General features: G+C 49.8%; 1 protein-coding gene across 2 annotated transcripts in view; it reads left to right on the forward strand.

Annotated features, from left to right (window-relative positions):
• Positions 1 to 1932: 1932 nt before the first annotated feature.
• The window catches only part of CD82 (CD82 molecule), a 38574-nt gene continuing 27976 nt past the window's right edge, over positions 1933 to 12530 (forward strand). Inside the window, exon 1 of one of the 2 annotated variants that reach the window (XM_038137828.1) lies at positions 1933 to 2075. The gene's annotated coding sequence lies outside the window, so the exon portion shown is untranslated. Of the gene's footprint in view, positions 2076 to 12261; positions 12314 to 12530 lie in introns of those variants that run through there. The other variant, XM_038137831.1, reaches the window with a different exon arrangement.

Genomic DNA, 12530 nt, shown 5'->3' on the forward strand with positions numbered 1-12530 from the left:
TGAGAATATAAGTGTTTTTAATGAAGGTTAATTCTGCTTGAAAAGAGATGCTGGAGTGCTGCTGATTTCCAGAAAGACACAATGCCCAAGACTGGTTGTAAATGAGTTTTCAGATATTGCCCCACATAATTCTCAAGCATAATTTCTCCTTGTCTTAGACACTAACAACCAGCCTTACAAATTTTTTTTTGTATGAGGAAGGAGTCTGAGCAAAATTAGATAGCTTGCAGGCCATAGATAGCCTGGTATTGCTGTGAGCAGCTGCAGAAATAGGGGTGGTGAGACCACACCTACAAAAACCCCTTTGCAGAGCGAGTCATTTCACTTCCACCTTAATGTCCCTCTTCTGCCTCAGCACCTGCATTTCCATCCCCTCTCCCCAGCTGAGCCCTCGTGCCAGCTGACGAGCCTGCAGCTACCTGCTAGTGGCACGGAGGAGGATGAGGAGCCCAGGGTGCTGCACGCAATGTGCGTGGTACTCAGCAAGTGACACCTGCTCTCCAGGTGCAGCCTCCTCCCATGGCCCCTCCTGCCTCACGCCATCCATGCATGAAGGAGGACTTGCTATGTGGCCTGGCTTTGCCCATTACATGGCCACATGCTTATCCTGACAGAAAATATATCCACAGGATAAAATACAGGCTAGTGGAAAAGCTGCTGAGTGTCGCTGCTGAAAAAGGGAAGAAGGATGTGTTTAGTCCTGGTACCAGAGGAAATGATTGGGAGCTGCAGGGAAAGGTTTGGACTGGATGGAGTTCTAAATACCAGAATGAAAGTCAAGTAAATGCAATTAATAAAGCATAGCCCAGAAAAGGACCTTTTAAATTATTTTCTTCAAAGCCTGGTGGCATAGTAAGGAATCAGCTTTTAGACACGGAAAGATGACAAAGAAGCATCTTGTTAGGAGAGAGTAAGGTGGCCATGGTACACCTGTCTCAGCACAAAAGCCAAACTGGTTTTTGCTGCCCCCAGGAATGAGGACTGAGACCTTGAGCTACATGAGCTGGCTGGTCCTCTTCCTGCCAGGACAGCAGAATACATGAAGGTGAAGAATATTGCTCCTCAGAAGTGTGAGTGACCTCCTGATCTTCCTTCATTTTAGCATTGGCTTGATGGGTTTGGTTTCAGCATCTCTGCAATGAGGATTTACAGAGAATCACGTTGTTACTGTTAGACTGCCTTATCACTTTTATTTTTATTTGCGTTCTGCCAGTACAGAAGAGGCAGGATCACATTGAGCTAATTATGCCACGTGCCAAGAACAAAGAGCTGGTGATTTGAGCTTGCTGCCTGTTGCACAGAGCGGATACGCTACACAAAACAGAGAAGGCCATGGAAACAATGCAGTGGCACTGGTCAGCAGAGCAAACAGCAGCCAGAGCACGCGAACACCTCACCATCTTCACGGTGCTGGAGGCACTGGGGCAAACAAGAGCTTAACGGGGTTTGGAGGGGGAACAATGTGCAGCCCGGTTGATGTTTACAGGATTCACTGGGGCAGTGAAATAGCCCACTGGAAAAATCTTTCGGTGGGTCATCAGGCTTGCTTTCACTGGGCAGGGAGCCACAGCCTGCGTCTTGCAGCACCAGACAATCTGAGAGCGACCTTGAAGGGGTTTAAGGGGTGTTTGTGCGTGCGCTTGTTGCACCTGCTTGGCGGGCCAGACACGGGGCCCGCGGGAGGAGACGGGCTCACGGCAAGCGCGGCGAGCAGGGCAAAGGGCGCCAGCGCGCTGCCTGGCCCCTGCCCGAGGGAATGGGCTGGTTTGGGCTCAGGTGGAGAGGAGGCGGCAGCGGCCCACAGGTGGGCAGTGAAAAACTCGAGACTCGCTGTGAGGAGCGAGCAGCACGGGCTCGGAGCGGGCAGTGCCGGGCACTACAAGAGCCCGCGGCCGTGGGCACGGCGGGGCCGGGCGAGGCGCCAGCTTGCGCAGCGCCCGGGGGGGACCGGGCAGAGCCCGCCCTGGGGCCGGCTCAGCGCAGCCGCCGGCTCCGCCCCGCTCCGGGGCCACATCGGCGGAGGGGGGGGAGCGCTCCGCCGAGCTCAGCCGTGCCCAGCCCGCCGAGCGGAGCAGGTAGGCGCGCTGCGGCCGGCCGCCCCAGAGGGGCCGGGGAACGGGGCGGCACGGGCGGGGAAGGCGCGGGCCGGGGCTCCCTCCACCGCGCCCGGACACCCCTCTCCCCTCCACCCGCGGTTCTCGGCGTGGCGGGACGGGGGCCGTGCCCGGCGGGGACTTCCCGGGGGTGTTCTGCGGGGCTTTCTGGTGGCCGGGGCGGGAGCCCCCAGTGCGGTTCGGCAGCCCCGACGGAGCTCGCAGCCCCGGGGAGCCCCCGCGCCCCGCCGGCGGGGCTGCAGCGGGGCCGGGGGAGCCGCTCGGGGCGCCAGCCCCCGCTGCTGGGCGCTGCCAGGCGCGCCCCTCCACGCTCGAGTCGGGGGCTGAGCGGTGATCCCTGGCGAAGCTGCTGAGCGACCTGAGACCGCGGCCAGGTGCAGCGAGCGCGGTGCCCGCGGGAGCGGGTCCTGCTGGCCCGGCGGGTCGCTGCTGTGCGGGGATACTGGCCGGGTGCCTCTGCTGCCTGCTGATGAGACTGGGCATGCAGCTGGCTTCAGTCGGCTCTGTCTTGATTGATTTCCAAGATGTGGATTAGATGCTTCCGTAGCGATCTTACCCTATTGCGACTACAGAAATCTGGTGCTGGCCCAGCCTGCTGTGTCCCTTTTTCCTTCCTTCCTTTTTAAGATCCCTGTGAGCAGTTCAGAATAGCGCTTGCAGTTCAACAGCTGGATAGATGTTGTAAAGGCGAATTGTATTTGCAATGTGACTGGTAACAAATCTGTTGATAAGGGGATAGCAGCTTGTTGTACTCCAGGCATGCTGATTCTGCCCCAGAGCATTAAAGCTCTGCTGTGAATGCTTTCGTGTAAAATGGGATGTTTGGTACAAAATATTAAGAAACCAAGAACCCAAACCCAACCATCCTGGGATCTAAATATTGGATTCAATAAACTGTAAAGCTAGTTTAGGATAAAGTGTTCCTATGTCTTGGACAAGCTCTGGCATATTGTGTATAAGATGAGAGCTTGAAACTTACTACCTGTGCAAGGGAGGGACAGTGTCCTACTGCACTGCTCCCAGAGGCAGTGGCTGGGGAGAAGAGCTGCTCTTGGAGGTGTTTGAGCTGCTGTTGAGGGTAGAGGTTCACAGGGATGTAACACATCCCACCACTTGTGAGGCCTTTGAGTGTTAGCTTCTGACAACACCCGTGTGCTTCTGTGCAAATGAGGGTGAGCAGCTGGAGAGTGCTGTCTTGAAATCTGCCATCAGTGATACTTCCTCTCCATGGGTTTTTTTGTTGGTTTTTTTTTGTTTTGTTTTACTTTTGCAGACATCTTGGGCTTAAGAAAAATCCCCTTCAAAACCTGAGATATGAGCCTGCTGCTGTGAAGCTGGCTCACTGCATGAGAACTGTCGAGCAGAAGCCTGCAGCTAGAATAATTTTGGTGGACCACAAGGTCAAAGTGTAGAAACACTGCTCTGAAAATCTAGATGGAGGTGTCTAGTGAGAGGAGTAGTCTCAATAGTGTTCTGCTGTATGCTGAAGTCAAGCACATGACAAACTGTAAAAATGACAAATTACTCAGCTCTTACTAAATACTTCATGAGCACTAAGTGGGAAGAAAGTGTTAATGAGGCAGAAGGGCACTGGGTGGCACACTCAGTGACCTGTTCTGCAGTGTCACTGCAAGGGCATCGGAAGACCTGCCAGTGTTCCATAGCAGAACCTCTTGCAACAGTGAGGTGGTTTTTAACATTTACATTTATTTTTGGCTCTTTGGTGGGACCAGAACTCCTAGAACTGCAGGAGTTGTGTGTAAAGTTGTGCTTCTTTACAAAAAAAAAAATCCTTGGGTGTTTGCTCATACTGGGCAGCTCAAACAGGTGAGAGGAACTTTTGCTAACGGCTCTGCAAGCCTGTGTGTGGATTTGGAGTGGCTCAGAGGAGTGAGTAGCCTCTCCTCACTCCTAACATTGTGTCATTTACCATCCCTTTTAGAGAAGGATCTTACTGCCAGAATATCTTTGCTTGGTGTAGCCTCTTTGGACCTAAATCCCTCTTTGGCTGCATTTCTCCATCCTTGTCAAGTGCTCTGGGGGCCACTGAGATGACATTCTCATCCCTGTGCTGCAGGGCTGGGTGAAGTCTTGCAGTGTTTGTTCAGCTTCCTACCTGTGTGCGACAGAAATAGAGCAAGACACAAGCTGAGTGCCTGGAGAGAGCCCTCCCTGTGGGCAATCTCTGTCCTGCTGCATGGAAGCTCCTCCCTTAAGAGGATTTAGCAGCTTTAATGATGTGGCTCATCTGGACTCTCTCCATTACTGTTATTGTCTCTATTTTAGTTCTGGGGTGACAGGCAGGTGTAGTGTGACCTACAACTGTGAGCTCGTGCAGGAAATGCTCTAACGAGGCCTTCCCACAGCTCCATGCAGGTTTTCTTGTCCCTACTACTGGAACCATTCTGTTTCAAGCTCTTTGAAGTGCAAGGGGTGGTTTCACATGAAATTTCTCATCTGACTGTAACCAAGGAGAGGTTTTACCACTCTTCTGACACTCCGTGTCCTGGTCTCATAGCTGTAAGGCAGTAAGGGTCTATTCAGGACTGCAGGTGTTCATCCAGTAGATGTTTAAGTCAGAGGGATGCAGGTGGGAGTTTTGAGATCTCTGGTAACTACAGGCCCCAGGGCACTTTTCAAGCTGTGGCTGTGGTTCTTGGTGCCTGCTGGCATTGCTACAGCAGGAAGCACACAGCACAGGCAAAAGGCATTGCCACAAAGACCTTTGGGCACTGATGGGATAGGGTCTGTTATGGGAATGCCAGGGGCATGCTGGGGCTGGGATCATGCCCCATGCTATCTGCGGATCATTCTCCATGCTATCTGAAGCAGTAATTATTGCTCCACTTTAAGGGTGTCTGTGGCATGGCAGCCACCTTTTTCCTGGTCCGGTTTCTCTTGGTCGCTGAGTGGGAGGTGCTAGAGGGAGTGGGTTCTGTCGGGGCTCAGGCTCTGTTTGAGTAGCTTGGAAGGCTGGAGGAGGTAGCAGTTATTTCCAGTGGGCCTGTGTAACAAGGGGTGATTGGAACCACAGCCTTCTTGCACTTACTCCTCAGTTTCCATTGTGGAAAAACTTACATGCACCAAAGCTAACTTATTACTGCCAAGAATTATGGCATTCACCCTGGAGTGCCTTAACTTCACCTCTCTAAAATAGGAGCACGACATCTTATCCCCTTCTTTTCCTTCCCTGCCTTCATTTGTCTCTGCACACAGATCATGCCATCCAGAGTCCTGGAGTTCTTTTGTGCAGCAAAGTAGTAGTTGGCCCCTGTAACCTACCCACCACCATGTGTGTGTCAGCTTTAATGGGCAAAGAAGTAAACTGTGTCCTTGCACTAATGCATCTGTTGGAGGAATGTGGGATTGGAGCTTTCTACAGGCTACTGATTAATGATATACGTGTGGAGGGATGGCTGAGTGAGCCACCTTTCCTTTAGCAACTGTCTAATGAGATGCAATCATTACCTAACCACCTCTGTGTCTTTTTGGCTCTTCTGTATTCTTAGAGGGAATGAAATGGAGGAAAGGCTAAAAATTACAGGCTGTCTTGGCATGGTAAAAGGAATAATCCAGGAGGCACAGTCAGCGCCAGCAGTTCCTTGACGGCTGGTTGGCTGTGGCACAGCCTGTTTGCTGAAAGCTCTCTGGGCTAGCAGGGCCTGGAAACACTGAAGCAGTTAATGGCTGACTTCAGTCTAGATGGGGTGATAAGTGAAGCAAAGGAATTGTGTAGTGGAGATTGCTTAAATCACTTCTTGTGTGCTCTGTCAGCTTCAGAGCTAGCTAATTTTCTGGAAGAAGGATGAGGCGTTACTGTGAGCAGCTCTGCAGAAGGGACTGTCTGGCTGCTCAGAGAAGAAAAAGGGAATAAAACAGTAAGTAGCCTGTGGGGATGGGAACAGGGACTGGAGACTGCCAGCTCTGAACCCACACATGTGTCTTTTTGAACAGAGGGAAACTGGGTGGTTTGTGGCTCATCCAAAGTAAATACAGGGGAAAAAGGGAAGGAGACTAAGCTGAGGACAGGCTTTGTCCTGTGGGAAGAGGTGTGTGCACAGGCTGTCTGGGTGACTGCTCTAGTTCTTTGTCTCCTTGATGGAGCTTCAGAACTGGGACACCACCTACTGGGACACCACCATTTAAAAGCAAGTCAAACCGAAGTCCAGTGCATGTACTTAATATCTGAAAGTTGCTGGAGTGGTAAGTGCCCTGACTGTCTTTAAGGAGCTCAGAAGCTGAGAAGGACCAGAGGAAGAACCTTGTGCAAAAGCGAAGTACTGGTGGAATTTGTTCAGGATGCCGCTGGGCTGCTGATTTTAGTTGCTTTGCAGCACAGCCTCGAGGCAGGTGCATCATGGAAGGGCTTTACTACAAAATTGTTACTGAGCTGTAAGCAGATTGCTGATCTCTTCCAGTATGATGATAATCCCATGCCATGTGTACTGGAGAAATGCTGATCTGGGACAAACTGTGTACATTAGGGTATCCAGCAGCCTGAAGATTTGAAGTTATATAATGGGGAGTTCCCTTTGTAGGCACAACAAATCTGCTTCAGTCTCTCATACGCAAGCAAAAGAACAGATGAGCTGTCAGAGCTGCAGCCATGCACCTTGAGCTGAGCTGATCTTCCCACAGCTGGAGTTGGGAACAGCCCTTGGTCCCTCCTGTTCCCTTTGTCAAGGAGGTAATTTGGGAAAGGAAAGGAATTATCTCAGAGGGGTTTGCACAGCAGGGACTGAGCATGTTGTAAAGTAGCTGTACCTGTTGGGAATGAAGGAGGCTGTTTCCCAGAGTTGTTCTGGAAAAGGGGTTACAGTCACTGGATCTAAACATATTCTCCAGCACCTTGCTTGGGTCACTGCCTCTGTGATCCGTGAGGTTTCTGTGCCCTTGCCAGGATGGGTTCAAGGGACCGCACAGGAATGTGATACCCTCAGCTCCTGCCTCTACAGGAGAGGCTTCATGCAGCACCTTGTCTGTCTAGTTTTAAAAGTAAGCTGCTCCAGGATGCTGGTTTTGCTTGGGCTGGTGCACCAGACTGGTGCAGGTTCGAGCGAGCTGGTTCTGGGGTTTGGTGCATTGGGTTGCTCTGGGGCAACGACTTGAGCTGTATTGGTGCTGGGCTTCTGGAACAGCATGCAGGGCAGGTGTGGAAAGAGCATCTTTGGCACTTGACTAGGACTTCAAGGGCTGCTACTGTCATCCATAATATAAGAATATGCAAATCCTAATTGCCTGGAGCTGTTATGTCTCCTGTGATAGATGTCAGTTTTGTTTGGAATCAATTGCAAAGTCTAAATTAAATAGATTATGTGTACTAACATAGTCTAGTTAGACCTTTCCAGGGAGGTTTTTGTACCTTTTGTGGCATTTCAGTTTCTAAGTGTTCTAGTAATAGAGGAAAAATATTTGTTGGGAGTGTCTTATTCCCTTCCTATATGATTTTTTTTCTGATTTCTTTTTGGTCATGCAAATGACTTACTTAGCATTACTTGGAATGTGTGTGGAAAGAAATTGAAAAGAAGTTCTGTATTCAGTGGTGACAGTGTCAAGGGGGTTTTTGGACTTTGGTCCCCAGAGCTGGGGCTGCCTTGGAAAGTTGCTATGCAGACTGCTCTGCTCCTCTCCTCTCTGCTTGTAATCAATTAATTTGTAGAGCACTCTTTGCATAAAAGGGTGCCGTTCTGTGTGGTGTGGTAACAGGACACTGTCTCTAGGGCTGCACTGGTTCTGGGGCTTCTTTCATGTAGTGCTGTGGAATTGGTCATATGTCTCTCGTGGATTGAAGTTGCTGGTAATGAGTCAGTCTTGAGTGGCTTTGCTGGAATGTCCTCAACTTCCCAATGTGCTTCCTCGGCCTTTTGGTCCCCTCACTCCTGTAAAACACAGAAGCAGAGCAGGACTCAGATTAAGGAGACAGACTGCTGACCTGCAGGTTAGCAAGGCTGTTTGCTCTTGCTGCTGCCTTGTGTTTTGCACTGACCAAACAGATATGGGAACTATTCTGCAGCATCTGTGCTGCATGATTGAAGAAACTGGGGTTTAAAAGGCAGGCAGGAGTTCTAATTATACTCACCTCTGAAATCTTTCAGGGGAGGGAGGACAGATAAAACTCCAGTTGCCTAAATGTACTTTCCCAACAGTCTAAGAAGCTGCTGGACTCTTCTTTGCATTCAAGTCCCTTTCTGATGCTGGCTTGCAGCTATGCACATGGAATAGCTAAAGAGTGCTCTGAGCTGTGCAGTAAATCTGCCTATTCCCAAAGGAAGCTCTTTTAATTAGAGAGGACTTCTGCTTAGCAGCTGCTGCGTGAAACAGTCCTGGTGAGCCGTGTGAAACAAGGTAAAGGCACAGCCCTTCCCTGGTTCTCAAGGGGTCTGCTGCACTTCTCTGAGGTGACTGCACACGAGTGGGGGGGAGAGGCTTCAGGTACAAGAGGAGTTCTTGCAGGCTGGTGGTGTGGGGGAGTGGAGCCCTGTGTGATAGATCAGCCTTGCTAGTGAGCCCCAGCCCCTCCCTCCAAGGGGGTCTTGCTGCAGAGGTGGCTGCTCCCTGTGCACAGAGCTCAGCCGCTCCTTTGCTCCAGATCCTCCAAGGGTGAGAGCACCTTGTGCAAGTGCTGCTAAAGTTGGGGTGGTCCTGGCTGCTCCTGAGGGGTTGATGGTGCCCACAGCTGCTGATTCTTCTCCTGCCTGATGTGAGAGGACCTGAAATGTCAGAGTTTCCTCTTGCCCTTTCTCGCTGGGGGAGATGTTCTGACTCAGGGCTTCCTGGAATGAAACAGAGGTGACAAAAAGGCAGTTGCCAAAACTTCTTGGGAATTTTTTGATGTCAAAAACTGCATCAAACTGGCTGCTGCCTTGGCAGAAGAGACTATTTCAAGGAAGGGCTATTTTGAGGAAAGGCAAGCTGCTTTAATTCCCAAGTCCAAGACCTCAAAGGCTTCTTTGATTTGGTGCTGCAGTCCTGCTGGTGGCCTCAGAGCCTGAGTGTTTCTGCATTCATTACCAGTCCATGGTGTTGCAGCTTTGAAGGCTGCTGTGGCAGCGATTTAGACTTGATCCTGCAGTAAAACACTAGGTTCCCTCTTTGTGTAGCCTCAGGCAGACAGGAAACCTCTTCCTATCCCAGCTGTCAGCCACTGGCAAGACCCACCGGTGTGTCTACAAGTAGGTGGCCATGCACCCGGTGCTGCCCCATGGGAGCCTAACAGTTGCTGCTTGTTTGCCCAGAAGAGAGACAGCCTTTGCCACAGGGTGTTTGCTGTCAGGAAGAACAGCCTGTGCAGCCATGTGTGAGCTGAGGCAGGTCAGCAGCTCTGTTACTGTGGTGCTGTCTGATGGTTATTCCTGTGCCCAGGATCTCAGCCCCCGTGCTCTGCGATGGGTGGGAGGAGGAGCAGGCAATGGGGCTTTGCTGGGCTGGGTTTCAACCTGCTGCACTAGCGAGGGGTGGATTGTGTGTGGGGGCAGAGGAAGCCGTGTGTCAACCATGACTTGCCCAGGTAGTATGCATGAGACCCTTTGCTGTAGTTCTAGGTGATTTTTTTTTCCATCAGGTCGTGGAGGAAAAGACAACAGTGTGGTGGAACAGAGACAAGCAAGAAAAAATTGTGTCTGCAATCCTATTATGAAGTAGTCTTAGCCTCAATCATGATTTACTGATTAAAGATGGAACAGCCTGCAATTTTTTCCCTCTGAAATGGGAGCATTTATGTCTGCACTGAGGCTCAGTGGATTATTTGTAAATTAATTATTCTGGGTGCTTTCTTATTTTAATGTAAATATCCCTAAACTACTCTTTTCCATCTTATTCTTCTAGTATTCCTCCATCAAATAGTCTTTGGAAATATTTCTGCTCTAAATATAGAAAAGGAGACCTTTTCAGGAAAGAAAAGGCCACCCAGCCTCTCTTGGTTCAGGTTCAGCTGAACCCGTTTTCCAGACCACTGTGCATAGGTCTGGAGACTCCAAGGAGGCCTCTCTTTTTCCCAAAACAGACCCAGCTTTTCAAAGTCTTGCTGTCTTTTTTATCTGCCAAATTCCTAGGGAACCTATTCCATATGTCTGTTCTTCTTGGCTTGAAACAGTTCTGTCCAGAACCTACACATGTGTTGCTTAGAAGGGTTGATTGATTATTTTCTTTTTTTGGGGTGGTGTTGGAGGACTGATCTTAACTGTAGGTGGCAGGTCTGTCACTAGTCAATGTTTTTGTATTGCTCCAGTTAACTCTGCTGGGATTACCTGCATGGTAATGTAACAATTATCAGGGTAGCAAAACCCCTCTGTGTATTGCAGCCTGCCTTGGAGTTCAGGACCATCTTCATAGAAGGGCGACCAAAAGTTTTTGGGTATCTTTTCCAGCTGGCTAAGTGTTTTCTAGAGGACCCCTTTGCTTTCCAGCCTTGTCTTGCTGAGATTTCTTATTGTGGCATTTCACTTCCTAAAATGCTTAGACTGGGAACGAAGCAGCTTCGCTGCAGCTTCTGTAACAGCTCATGCTGTGTTATTCTTGCTCCTCACAGCGTTGCTCTTTACTGCTGTACAATGTTGCTTTCTTTTCCATTTTCTGTCTCCTGTCAGAAGAGCTTGGCATGAGGAGAGTGTTCTCTAAAGGTGAAAGGAAAAAGTGCTAGACAATGCTGCTGTACATCTGAGAGACTGTACAGCAGCCCCTGTTGGGACTGACTGTTCCAGAGCAAGGTTTGAAATAGCTTCTGTGTTGCATCCTCAGAGTGATCAGGGCAGCAAGGGGTTTGGCTACTGTGGCCAGGTACTGCCAGTTACAAATATGAAACTATTAATATTATTTACCATGATGTTGGAGAGGGAAAATGTGGTTGGGGTGAATGTTTTTGAGTAGCAGGAAGTGACTCAAAATATCTGTGATTTAAAGTCCTGCACTTCAGGGCTTTTCTTGCCCTCCTGCCCTCTGTATGTCATAATTTTGGAAACAGGGGCTGCTTGAGTCAGAATCCCTTCCTCAGGAGCTTTTTATAGTTCCAGCTTTCTCTTTTCCTTCATACCCTTTGGTAGTGTCAAGTGGCATCTGTGGTGTGGAACTCAGGATGTTGTGAAATGTTCATCCTCAGACTGTCTGTGACAATGCTCCCCGCAGGGTCAGCAGGGCAGACCACACTCCAGCAGGGCACAAGGTCTCCTGTGACTCTGGGATGGTCTGGTGGAAGTACAGCTTCTTCTGGGGCAAGGGCTGGGTCCGTGAGTAACCTTCTGTGGCTGTGTCACTGCTGCCACACACAGTGGCAGCACACAGTGTGTGTGATTCTGTACTGCTGAGGTCGGAGACCCCTGGCTCAGCCGGCCCTGCCTGCTTGTAACAAATGGTTTGGCTGAGTTGCCTGCCTTGTCTGCCCTGGTATGCAAGTCTGGGAGAGATCACGAGGTACTTTGTGTGAGAATCCAGCAGGAATCCTGTGCTTCTGATTCCTGTACTGTCCGCCTGCAGTGGGGGCCTTCCAATTGGAGTCCCATGGTGATGGTAGGGCAGACCTTGCTGAAGAGGGGAGATAGTTACAGCTGCTGATCTGTGCTCTTCTGCTCTAGAATCCCAAGTAGCAGTGCCAATGTACTAGCAGGGGCACAGGAGTAGTTAAGTAGCTGAATGTTAGCAAAATGTCTATTTGGCAAAACCAAAGTTTTCTGAAATTACAAATAGTAAAAGGACTGTTTCAAATAACAAGCCAAAAGATGTATCCCCTTGTGGCCTGAGGCACCTTCCTGTGCCAGTAGGACTTCTTTTCACTTTCCAGTCATGATGGGTTTGCAGTACTCTACCAGCTCTACTTAATCTGTGGGCTAAAGGGTTAAAGCCTTGGCTTCTTTAGATCATTGCCTTGCTATCAGCAGAGTCTGACACAAAGCATGTGATAAGATTAAAGTAGACTATTAGCCTGTCTCTTCTGTTCAAGGAAGATTACTTGATTCTAAAGCTTCGCAGTCATTTGGAATAACAAGCCAGAGGCCTCTTCTGTTTGCTTTGTGGTGGATATTGGGTTTTTGGTTTGTCTGTTGGGTTTTTTTTTTTGGTTTTTTTGTGTTTTGGTTTTTTTTTTCCTTTCTGTCACTTGAGGGCATTGGGATGTACTCTAGGGGGAGAGGTCTTGGGGAGAATCCTGGTGGCAGAGGACACTTCCATTCTTCTGTGGACTGTCAGCTGCAAGGGACTTCGTTGCTCTGGTGAGTCAGAACAGTTTGGCAGTGTGTCTGAGCTCCTCCAGAGGTTTAATCTGAGAAGGACAAGGGAGTGCTCATTGCCCTATGCCCTTCTGAATAGGCACTCTCTAGTACTTTGACTTTTAGAAGTGTCTGGCTTCAGCTATGAAATGAACTCCAGGAGAACCTGCAATTACTGGCAGTGGTGCTGGGTAAGCTCAGCTTCCTTCCTATGCCAGGC

The sequence above is a fragment of the Motacilla alba genome, chromosome 5 (genome assembly GCF_015832195.1).
Source record: "Motacilla alba alba isolate MOTALB_02 chromosome 5, Motacilla_alba_V1.0_pri, whole genome shotgun sequence".
Taxonomy (NCBI): Eukaryota; Metazoa; Chordata; class Aves; order Passeriformes; family Motacillidae; genus Motacilla; species Motacilla alba.